The sequence below is a fragment of the Bubalus bubalis genome, chromosome 5, assembly GCF_019923935.1.
Source record: "Bubalus bubalis isolate 160015118507 breed Murrah chromosome 5, NDDB_SH_1, whole genome shotgun sequence".
In the NCBI taxonomy this organism is placed as follows: domain Eukaryota; kingdom Metazoa; phylum Chordata; class Mammalia; order Artiodactyla; family Bovidae; genus Bubalus; species Bubalus bubalis.
In genome coordinates this window covers 25562079-25574921 of record NC_059161.1, presented here as the reverse complement: position 1 = coordinate 25574921, position 12843 = coordinate 25562079, and positions in this window count along the sequence as shown.

Here is a 12843-nt window from a genome sequence, read left to right as displayed (position 1 = left end):
ACCCAAAAGACAAAAACTAAAGGAAATAAAATAACCAAAATAAAATAATATTCTTTCCACTCATTTCCCCCTCCTTATCTCCATGTCTTTGCTCACCCATGCTTTCTGCAGGGAAATCTTTCTTATTCTAGTCTCTGTCTTTCCAAATTCTGCCATCTTCAAGTTCAAATACCGCATCTCCACATCTTCCTTAATAACTTCTTTGTTCATTCCTGGAATGAACAATCACTCTGTATAACTATAGATGCAATGTATATAAACAATATAACACTCATCACAGACTGCTTTATGGACTTATGTGTGTGTGTGTCTCATCTGGCCTACTGTTGAGGAAACCTCTTGAGGGCAGAAAGCATAGTATATTAATTTCCGTGTCCCCCCACTGAGCCAACACAAGGCAGTTGTTCAAGTAGTTGTAAGAGAATATACAATGGATGACTGTGCAAAGACCTTGACCCACCCAGTTCCAAAAGGGACTGAGGCCTAAGGCACATCTGCATGTCCAAAGTGGAGCCATCTGTGATACACACATAACTATTCTCACAAAGTCAATACTAATGGATTTTCTTATTGGCTTATATTGTTTGGAGTGAGATAATAAAATTACTAAAGTAATAGCCATGTAAACTGTTGGTGCCTCAGGACAGAACAGAGGTGAGATGAGTCAAAACAGTTAATAGCTTTCTAGATGCAAAGAGAAAAGTTTTAGCCCAGAATTTCCTAAACTGCATTCAGTTCTGAAATAAGAAACAATAGCTATTTATTACAGAGCTCATGGTTGTATAGTGAAAATACTGATGATTACAGAAATATTGACTTCTGAATTTATTTAGCATTTGTATCTTTTGCACACACAAATAATATTATCTCCAAAAGTGGCTGTCAATTATAGTTAAGAAGATAATATTTTTATCTATCATGACACATATACATTTGGAAAACTATTTTATAATGGTTTAAATTTTTAGTAAAATGCATTTTTAAACATTATATAGCTAATATTGTTTAAACTCTTTCATGAGATGGTTTATACTGTGAGAGTCACACCCTCAACACTCTTTTCTCTCCTTTGGTATTTGCTTGCAGAGCTCCAAGCCTCCCTACCTACTTAGTGCCTGCACCTAATCAGCTAGAGAAAAAAAAATCATGCTGACAGGACTCACTTTAGAATTATGGCCTCAAGTTTCAAGTGGGTTCTCAGCATTATCCAGCCATTCTTTACATTTCTCTAGTCATTTGTCTCTCCCACTCTTCCAGATGATGCCATTCCCCTCAAGCATCTTCCTCCCTTCTCCCTCTCAGCAGATGACCTTGCTTTTTATTTCTGAGTAAAAAGCATCAGTCAGAAGAGAATTTTTACAGTCTCTCACCATTAATTCCACCCCCCTACTTGCATTTCACCTTCCCTCCTATTATGAAGACCGAACTGTTCCTGTTTCTGTCCGAATCCAAACTTTCCTCCTGTGCTTTGGGTTCTAGCTCCTTTTGCTCATTCAAGAATTTTGCTCTTAAAACGATCCCATCTGTTTCCTGTATCACCCTCCCCCCACTACTTCATGGGATTGTTAACACTAATGGGGTGACCCAAGAACGAAAGAGCAGATAAAAACCAAGGAGGGTCTTGGAATGCAGGAACAGAAAAACCAGACCCTTACTGTCCTTCCCTCCCCCATGTTGTAACTATTAATGGAACAGTATAACCAGTCTCTCCTCCTACCCCACAGGGAGAAGGTATTTGCCCTACTCTTCCCCCACCCAGTATACATGCCTCATCCAATCAGCAAATGACCTGCAAGACCCTGATCCCACTCCTCGTACCCTGGGTATAAAAGTGGACTAAGGACATCTGTTCAACATCAGTTCTCCCTTGGGTTGACCTGTTGTTCTAACAGTGTCTCCCACTCTAATAACCTTTATTTCCCTCTCATTCTGTCTCATGTCTGGAAATTCTTTTCCAACTCACACCCAGACCATGACAACCAACATACAAATATATTTAGTATCTCAATTAATAAAAGAAGCCCTCTCAATCTCACAATCTTCTTTAGCCACTGTCCCATTTCTCTACTCCTCTTTACAGAAAAACTCAAAAGAATTTTTTATATGTGCTGTCCCATATCATTAACTCTCATTCTATCTTGAATTTACTCCAGTTACATTTTTTCCCTCACCATTTCACTGGTAATACTCTCATCAAGTATACCTTTGCTCTCCATATGACTAAACCCAATGATAAATTCTTCATCATGCTTCACCTTTTAGTAGTATTCAATGGAGTACATTGAATAAGGGAAATCATAATGGAAATCAGTCCTGAATATTCATTGGAAAGACTGATACTGAAGCTGAAAATCCAATATTTTGGCCACCTGATGTGAAGAACTGACTCATTGGAAAAGATCCTGATTCTGGGAAAGATTGAAGGCAGGAGGAGAAGGGGATGACAGAGGATGAGATGGTTGGATGGCATCACCTGACTCAATGGACATGAGTTTGAGCAAGCTTCAGGAGTTGGTGATGGACAGGGAAGTCTGGCGTGCTGCAGTCCATGGGGTCACAAAGAGTCGGACACAACTGAGCGACTGATCTGAACTGCATGGAATATATCTTTTTGGATTTTGGAACACATTCTACATTGGCTTCCAAGAAATTTTACTCTCCTGGTTTTCCCCCATCTCTGGCTCCTTCTTTGCAGTCTGCTTTATTTGTTCCTCCTCATTATTTTGACAATAAATGTCAAAGTTGGAGATCCCCCAAGGCTTATTTCTCCTCTATTCTCATTCTCTAAGAGATCTCACCAGTTTTGTGGCTTTGCAAACTATATATATGACTAAGCCTCTTTCTTTTACTTCCTCTACCTTCCCAAAGCCATTAGGTAAGACAGAGTAAGGCTGGCATTAAGTATGAGATGAGAAGAATCACAGCTCAGAGAAGGGTTTCAGGACCATCTGGGAAAGGAGAGTGCCTTATAAGAGGACTGCCTAGAATGGATAGTCCTAGCCTGATCCAAGTGAGGAGGACATGCATGAGGAAGCAAAGCCTCAGCAATATGAGGAGAAGCTTTATATTGTAGGAGCAGACAGGTATGAGTGTCAGAACCTGAATGGGTGAGGAGGAAATCTATGCAGAAAAGGGAGTGGGGTGACCCTGGAAGATCTGTTACTTATAGGGGAGTTGATTACATAAGTTAATATATTAAAAAGTTGGGACCAGGTTTCCCACTATCAGATGGAAAAAAAAGAAAACTACAATATTGTGGTGTCGGATTATTGTTGGAAGTATTTGTGTGAATTTGTGGTTATATCCAGATAAATTATATTTATTATAGATGGATAGATATAAAGAGATAAAAAATAAATATAGAACTAAAGGTGTGTTTTTGTATCTCTATATCTATATCTCTGTCCACTGAAAGGGCCTGGGAGAAAAAACATTTCAATACAATTGAGCACATCTATTCCCCAGATTTTGGCTTCTAAATACCATTTCCCACAAAAGTAACCAGGATTCTTGGAGAAGTAGCTGGTTCCAGTCCTGGGGCAGCAACAGTACAAGATAAGTTTAGAACATCTAGGTGAACCAGAAAGCAAAGTGTTCCAGGAATGAGGGGGTATGTTGAAGAATCTAGCCTGAAGGGTCTACATGGGCAAACCTGGCACATTTTGAGCATTAAATTAAATATTGATGGAAATAGACTATAACCCATTAAATATTATAAGAAACCATGAGTCAATATATGAAAAACTTTGACTAAGAAAGAAGGGGAGGAATTTGAAGTAATTTTTTTATCCTCAAAAGGTAGAGTTTCAGGGGTAAGTAAAAGTTGTTATATTTTATTCAGGTTAGAGAAAAAAGTAATAAGGAAATCATGCCAGAGAAACAAGTCTACTACATGCCTACATGTTTTCTTCTTTCTGTTTACCCATTTAGAAGAAAAGGAAAGTGTTTGGATAAGAGAAAGTTAAAATATGTAGAAGCAGCAACACATATATCTAAAAGGAATTTTGATTCTTAAAGAGGTGTTTGATTTTAAAGAGGACAGCCAAACGTGTATTCTGAAAGATTTTTTTTACTCTGAGATGAAGAATGCAGGGTTTGTTAGAGGAAGGTTTCTTAGTTCTGAAAGTATTCATGATGGAGTAGGGAAGAGGATGTAGTAATTCAAAGAAACTATTGATAAAAGTTACTGATCAGAGAGAAAAATACCAAAATTTACTTTGAACTGAATGACTAGTCCATTCTGAAGATCAGCCCTGGGATTTCTTTGGAGGGAATGATGCTAAAGCTGAAACTCCAGTACTTTGGCCACCTCATGCGATGAGTTGACTCATTGGAAAAGACTCTGATGCTGGCAGGGATTGGGGGCAGGAGGAGAAGGGGACGACAGAGGATGAGATGGCTGGATGGCATCACTGACTTTGATGGACGTGAGTCTCAGTGAACTCCGGGAGTTGGTGATGGACAGGGAGGCCTGGTGTGCTGCGATTCATGGGGTCGCCAAGAGTCGAACACGACTGAGCAACTGATCTGATCTGAATGACTACTCTGGTATTCCTGTTGTTCTAATAAAGGATTTTAATTTTTTAAAGCATAATTATTTGGAAAATATGCTAGTTTTCTCTTGGTTAAATAATTCTGTGAAAAACCTGGCTTTTTGAATCCTGAAGCTATAACAAATGTAACAGGAAGTTAAATAGGAAATTGTGAGTAAAGCACTCCAGTGCAACAGGTGTGATTCTTCAGGGTGAAGTACCAGACCACCAAGCAGAAATTTCAAACAAATTTCCACTGATTAGACAGTTCTTAAAAACCACAAGGGTCAAACTGATGGATAGTAGGACTGAATTTGCGAAGAGGCCTTCTTTAGAAAAAGCCATGCTGTGTACCCTAGGCTCTTTCACAAAGGTGAAGGAGGAAAGGATGCTTGCCCTTTCACCTTCAGCCTAGTGAGTGTGGACTCTTACAGGATTATTCAGAGAAGAGTGGTACGAAGGATGGAGTATAAAGGACGTAGGTCTGACTCCTCCCTCGTAAAATCTAGATGGCTAGAAAGAGATGGCCTGGCAGGCTCTTTGTTATTGAAGAGGATATACTCAATAGTACTGGGATCTGGCTTCTCTGGTAGCTCTGGCGGTAAAGAATCTGCCTGCTATGCAGGACACCCAGGTTTGATCCCTGGGTCAGGAAGATCCCCCTGGAGAAGGAAATGGCAACCCACTCCAGTATTCTTACCTGGGAAATCCCATGGACAGAGGAGCCTAGCGGGCTACAGTCCATGAGGGTGCAAAGAGTCGGACACAACTGAATGACTAACACACTTCAAACACAGTGGGATCAGTAAACTACAGTTCGAAGGATGAAGGATGCAAAAAGCTTTCCACAGAGCAGATGTGGGCTACACAGGGGAGAAAGAATCAGTCCAGAGATCTTTTTGACTCCCTATTCAAGAAAGCTGACTAAAATGTCAACTGGGCTTTAACAGAAAGAACCAAATGATGTAGATGTCCAAGAAATCTGAGGATGAGGGATAAGTGGCAGCAAGAATAGAGTATATGCCCAGTGTCAGGAGTTGCTGACAGAGTTGTAGCTTGTTTGACCAACCATGCAAATCCCTGAAGACAGAGGATCAGTTTTAAACAGCTGCTAGTCCTAGAGAATACAAAATCATCTCACTACAGTAAGACCTTTCTGTTCCCTGTTTCCTATTTGCTCCTTGTACTCCAACCCAGAGGGTCAAGAACAGCAACTACTTAATAGGAAGAAGGTAAGCGGGAAAGATGAAGCAGCTGACCACATTTCTTTTCTCTAATGCTTTCCCTTTTAAATGTCAAATTGAGGCTGATTTTTGTGATTTTAAAGTGATCATAAGATAAGTGAGCAGAAAGGTCATGAGACATGCTGGAATTTTCTTCTTAGTGGCAGAGGGAAAAAATCAAAGAGAATAGTTATGTTTTGACTATATTTCACAAGTCATACCATCTCAGGGTAACTAGTATACAGATTTTCCATGTACAGTTAGTGGAAACCTTTCAGAACTTGCAAGTTCAGGTCTTCGGAGGAAATAAGCATTGCAAATCCAGATTCATAAATTAAAAAAACGTACAACTCCTGTGTTAGTTTTATTCACCAGTCACTGCAGCGGAATCCTGAGATAAATGAGTATAGAATACTCAAACCTTACAGAAGAAATAAATGTAAAATTTGAATGAAAAAATTCAACCTTCCTAAGACAGGGAGAAAATTCAGTGTCCTTTCAGTAAAAAGAATATCAAACCCAAATGTACTTAAATCATACATTTTAGCTATAGTTATTGAGATAAAATAATTACTGAAATTCTTATCCAGCCTTCCTGTATCAGCTATCATAAGTATGATGCATCTAAATAAAGAATTCCCATTTTAAAGGAATTAGAGTATTATGAAACTATTTTAACTCTCTATTCTAAAATCATGTGAATCAATGAAGGAGGATTACCTGAAAATGACTTAAGCATTATAGCAATGTTTCGATTTAGGTTCAGCTGCAGTGACTAAATCCAAAGTTAAAAAAAATAATAATGGATTAAATATACAAGGTTTTATTCTGTATAAATGAACTGAAGAAAAGCATTTCTAAGACAAATGTGTGAATGTGTTATTTAATTATTCATACAATAAACATTTACTAAATGTTTAGGTACTAGGTGAAAAAAGACATGATTTTTGTCTTCCAAGAGATAGAATCTCAGTTCAGTCAGTTCAGTCGCTCAGTCGTGTCTGACTCTTTGTGACCCCATGAATCGCAGCACGCCAGGTCTCCCTGTCCATGACCAAGTCCTGGAGTTTACTCAAACTCATGTCCATTGAATCGGTGATGCCATCCAACCATCTCATCCTCTGTCATCCCCTTCTCCCGCCTTCAATTTTTCAGGGTCTTTTCCAGTGAGTCAGTTCTTCACATCAGGTGGCCAAAGTATTGGAGTTTCAGCTTCAGTATCAGTCCTTCTAATGAATATTCAGGGATGATTTTCTTTAGGGTTGACTGGTTGGATCTTCTTGCTGTCCAAGGGACTCTCAAGAGTCTTTTCCAACACCATAGTTCCAAAGTATCAATTCTTTGGCGCTCAGCTTTCTTTATAGTCCAACTGTCACATCCATACATGAGTAGAATCTAGTGGAGATAAATAGTCATGAAAAAATTCAAAGATAAGAAAGTGTTATAGCTGCTGTAAGTAAATGTGTACCAGACATTGTGGGGGTACAGAAGAGAGATATTAATTCTATAAAAGAATTTAAAAGGTATGTATCCAAAGTAAGGCACAAAGTGATAATGGAATTTAACTAAAAATTATTATGCAATTTTAAGTATACTGAAAGACATAGAAAATGACATAATGAACATCCAGTCATCACCAGTTATCTTATAAGATATTGTGAATATGATTATAGGATATACTTTTTTAGAAAAATAATCCTCAAACCTGGATTTTGGTGTGAAATTTAAAATTATTAGTAATAATATATACAGGTATAAATATCATAGATAAATGATCTTCCACAAAAAGTTATTGTCATCAAATCAGGAAATTAAAGGGAAGTGAGAATCTTCCTGAAATTGGGGAAATTTTAGAGAAAGTGTTAGGAATCTTTTAGTATGCTGCTGCTGCTGCTGCTGCTAAGTCGCTTCAGTCGTGTCTGACTCTGTGCGACCCCATGGACTGCAGTCTACCAGGCTTCTCCGTCCATGGGATTCTCCAGGCAAGAACATTGGAGTGGATTGTCATTTCCTTCTCCAATGGATGAAAGTGAAAAATGAAAGTGAAGCCGCTCAGTCGTGTCCGACTTTTAGCGACCCCATGGACTGTAGCCCAGCAGGCTCCTCCATCCATGGGATTTTCCAGGCGAGAGTACTGGAGTGGGGTGCCATTGCCTTCTCCAAATCTTTTAGTATATTCTAAAGCAAAAGTGTCTTTTGATAAGTCTCAATTACTTTAATGTTAGATAGACTCTTATAGAACTTTGACATAAATCTTTTTTGCTTCAAATTTTCAGCTTATTTTTTAACGTGGCAGAGGGAAAAGGGAGTAAGTGAATGTCTTGGGGGAGGGGTGGGAGGTGGTGGAGAGGGCAGATTTCTCTCCACCAGAAGAGGAAAGTGGTAATTTTCCTCCCTTTACCATGAAAGTATTTGTAATTTTTGAAGTTGATTTCCTGCAAAACATATGTATTTAAGAAATATATCTTATATGTCCAAAATCTAAATTCTAGGCCTGTGGCAAGTACTTCAAAGGAATGTGGGGTCACTGCCAAAGCTGTTTGCCTGCCTGGTGCTGGGAATTCATTGAGGAGCAAAAACTCTGCTAAAATGGCTGACACCACATCAACACATCACTCTTTGTATAGCTTCTTTTTTTAAAAAAAGATTTCTTTATTTAGGCTGTGCTGGATCTTCGTTGTTGTGTGTGGGCTTTCTCTAGTTGCAGCCAGCGGGGCTTCTCTTGTTGCAGAGCCTGGGCTCTAGGTGTGCTGGCTTCAGTAGTTGTGGTGCTTAGGCTTAGTTGCTCTGCAGCATGTGCCATCTTCCCAGACCAGGGATCAAACCCGTGTCCCCTGCATTGCAAGACAGATTCCTAACCACTAGACTACCAGAGAAGCTCTGTATAGTTTCTTTACATTGTTAAAAAATAAGAATTTCTTTCCAATATGTGTTATGTTGCTTCAGTCGTGTCGAACTCTTTGCAACCCTATGGACTGTAGACCACCTGGCTCCTCTGTTCATGGGATTCTGTAGGCAAGAATACTGGAGTGGGTTGCCATGCTCTCCTCCAGGGAATCTTCCCCACCCAGGGATCAAACCCATGCCTCTTAGGTCTCCTGCATTGGCAGGCAGGTTCTTTACCACTAGCACCACCTGGGAAGCTAAAAGGGAGTTTTTTTCAATAGTTTTCAAAAACTTTGTTAAAAAATCAATCAAATTCATATTAAAATGGTGAGGTCAAAAGTCAGCTGATAAAGGAAGACACTCTTTTTTGTTATTTTAGTCACTAAGTCCCATCTTGACTCTTTTGCAACTCCTTACCTTTCCAAAAGGGCTTCTCTGGTGGTACTAGTGGTAAAGAACCTGCCTGCCAATACAGGAGACATAGAGATGGGGATTCGATCCCTGGGTGGGGAAGATTCCCTGGAGGAGGGCATGGCAACCCACTCCATTACTCTTGCATGGAGAATCCCATGGACAGAGGAGCCTGGCGGGCTACAGTCCATAGGGTTGCACAGAGTCGGACACAGCTGAAGTGACTTAACACACATGCAGCTTTCTAAAAATACACAAATGCTAGATAATAATGTAAAAAATTGAAAAAAAATATGTTGTCAATTTCAGTATGTTTTGAAAGCAAGAATGGGGAAATTGTCAGATTCTAGAAAAAGGGAAACAGAAAAATGGATTATTAAACTCTACTCAATGCTCTGTAATGGCCTATATGAGAAAAGAATCTAAAAAAGAGTGGATATATGTCTATGTGTAAGAGATTCACTTTGCTGTACACCTGAAACTAACAAGACATTGTAAATCAACTACCATAACATTTTTTGAGAAAAGAAAAACGAAGTATTAGAGCAAGCTGAAGCCACAGGCTCACATGGGTACTGGAGCTGGAAGCATGCCATGAGAAGGCTAAAAAGCAGCTACTGATATCTCACAATTGAGTGACTGAACTGATACGTGGATAGGGAGGATTAATCTCAAATAATTCTGTTGAGGGAAAGAAGCAACATCAAATAGAATACATATTGTGTGGTTCTTATTTATAGAAAACTCTAGAAAATGCAGACTAGTCTAGAATGACAGCAATGCCTGAGGTGCCTGAGGACGGGGGAGAACTTACAAAGAGGCACAAGGAAACTTTTTTGGGTGATAAATATATTTGATCTCTTTACTGTTGTGATGGTTTCACAGGTGTATACATATGTTGGAACTTGTCAAATTGTACATGGTACATACGTAGAATTCACTTTGGCAATTAAACCACATGAAGCTCTTAAAGCAGCTTCCCGGGTGGTGCTAGTAGCAAAGAACCCACCTGTCAATGGAGGAGACATATGAGTCACGGGTTCAGTCCCTGGGTCGGGAAGATCCCCTGGAGGAGGGTTTGGCAACCCACTCCAGTATTTTTGCCTGGAGAATTCCATGGACAGAGGAACCTGGCGGGCTACAGTCCATAGCATCGCAGAGTCAGACATGACTGAAGTGACTTAGCATGCATGCATGAAGCTTTTATAAACAAGCAAAGAAAATCAAAATTCAAGCAATTTAAACATATTCTCCTTCCTAATTTTATTTATGCAATACATTTGTTGAGGAACTTGGTGGTTTGTCCCATAAATTCTCCCACATTCTGGATTTTGTTGATTGCAAAAAAAAAAAAAAAAAAAGAAAATTTCTTACCTTTTAGAACTGTATAATGAAGTATATACATATATTTATTGTATTTTTTTTAATAGGTAAAATCCATATGAGGGATAGGGAAGAGAAGATTGGCCATATGGTGATAATTGTTTAAGCTGAATGCTTGGACATGACGACAAAATACTATTCTGTCTACTTTTTATGTGTTTAAACATTTTTGTAATAAAATGTCAAAATAAAACAAATCCTGAGCTTCGTCCCAGAGTTACTGAATCTCTCTGGGGCTGAGTATAGAAGTCTGCATTTAAAAAATAAACTCCCAAGGTGATTTTGTTATACATGAAAGAGGAAGGCTGCCTCAGACCAAAGAAAAGGACTCTGAGGGGAAGATGAATTTCAGACACCTGCCACAAGGTATGGGAAAAGTTTTGGTAAGTGTCCTTTTTATTTCTTATTGAATCACAAAAGTAGTACATCAGCATTCTTCTTCAGAGAAATATCTATGATTCTGCTTGTCTTTTCTACTGCTGAGGAAATTTTCTGATTCCTATATACATATTGTTTGATTTTGCTCTTAGTCTTATAAGGGTGATTTAACAGGTTTGGTTTATCACGTATAGGCTTGGGCTTCCCACATGGCACTAATGGTAAAGAACCCGCCTGCCAATGCAGGAGACGTAAGAGACACAGATTTCATCCCTGAGTCAGGAAGATACCCTGGAGAGAGGGTATGGCAACCCTCTCCAGTAGTCTTGCCTGGAGAAACCCATGGACTGAGGGGCCTTGCAGTTTATGGTCCATAGGGTCTCACAGAGTTGGACATGACTGAAGCAACTCAGCTCAGAGTGGCAAAATTGTGAGGCTTACACGAGCACCATCATGTAGGCTTAGTATGACTTGCGTGAGTTAGTCTGATGAAGCCTACATGATGGTGCTCATGAATTATTCTGAATTTTGGGCTTCCCAGGTGGTGCTAGTGGTAAAGAACCCACCTGCCGATGCAGGAGATGTAAGAGATGTGAGTTCGATCCCTGGATCAGGAAGATCCCCTGGAGGAAGGCATGGCAACCCCTGGAAAATCCCGTGGACAGAGGGGACTGGCGGGCTACTGTCCATAGGGTAACCAAAAATTGGACACTACTGAAGCTGCTTAGCACGCAGGCACGTGCAATCTGAATTTCAGCTCCACATAGAACTGTGAAATATAAAAATTTGTCTTCTACAATATATCTATGGTCTCTTTTTTTAAAAACATTTTTTTCATTTGGCTGCATCAGGTCTTAGTTGTGGCATGTGGGATATTCTATCTTACCTGTGGCATGTGCAAGCTTTTCCTGTGGCTTGCAGAATCTTCTGGTCACAGCTAGATGTAGGATCTAGCTCCTTGACCAGGAGTCAAATGCAGGCCCTCTGCATTGGCAGTGTGGAGTCACCAGAGTCACCACCACTGGGTCACCAGGGAATAAGTCCCAACAATATATAGTCTCTTCTATCACATCTTTCTCTGTTGAGTCTTTCCTTCCTCAGGTTCCCATTGTCTCTTTTTCTATCTTTCCAATAGTAAAAAACTGCTCCAAACTCATATGATAAACTCATTTACACAAAATTACTGATACTCTTCTCAGTGAAAGCTGATTTAAACAGGGCAGAGGATTGAAGTCACGGTTTTTTTTTTTTTTTTTTTTTTTTAATGTAGTGATGGATTCTAAGGGATAAGGTTACCTAGTCAGGGAAAGATTTGGGGGATGGTGGTGGTGAAGTTCCTTTCAAGACCCTGTAGAATTTTATCAAGTAGGTTGTTACCTATTCATCCCATTGGAAGTATATTCTTAGAAGTGTCAAATAATGCAACTATGGCTTTTTCTTCTGTAACATGCATGGAAAATTTAGCTTTGGCTGCAAGTAACAAAAAGCCAAATTCAAACTTTCTTAAATAGATAAGGAAATTTATTGGCTTAGGTAAGTTACTAAATGCAGAGGAAGGTTGTCGATTTCATTCTGGGTTCAAGCTTGTGTGTCATGTCTCAGCTTCAGGCTGGCTTCACTTACGGCAGCAAACTGGCTATAGTAACTATGGGATTCACATTCATCCATCACACTCAGCAAAGAGAGACAGAGAAAGAAAGGTGAGAGGGCACTATTCTTCTCCCAACACAAGCTCAGGCCTTCTTTATACTGGACCAATTTAAATCTGTGTTAGCATCGATCACTGACAGAATCAGGTGAAGACCTGATTAGACTGATTGTGTGCCTCAGTCAGGGTCTACACTTGGAGCTGGGCCTATTCCCATTCAAATCATTAGCTGCCTTATAATTGCAAAGGGCTGGAAATGCACATGTGGGTGGGAATCAATCAATAATACTCATCATAAAAACAAGATAATATTCCACCTCGACTTCCCTGGTGGTACAGGGGATAAGAATCCACCTGCCAATGCAGGGGACATGGGTTAGAT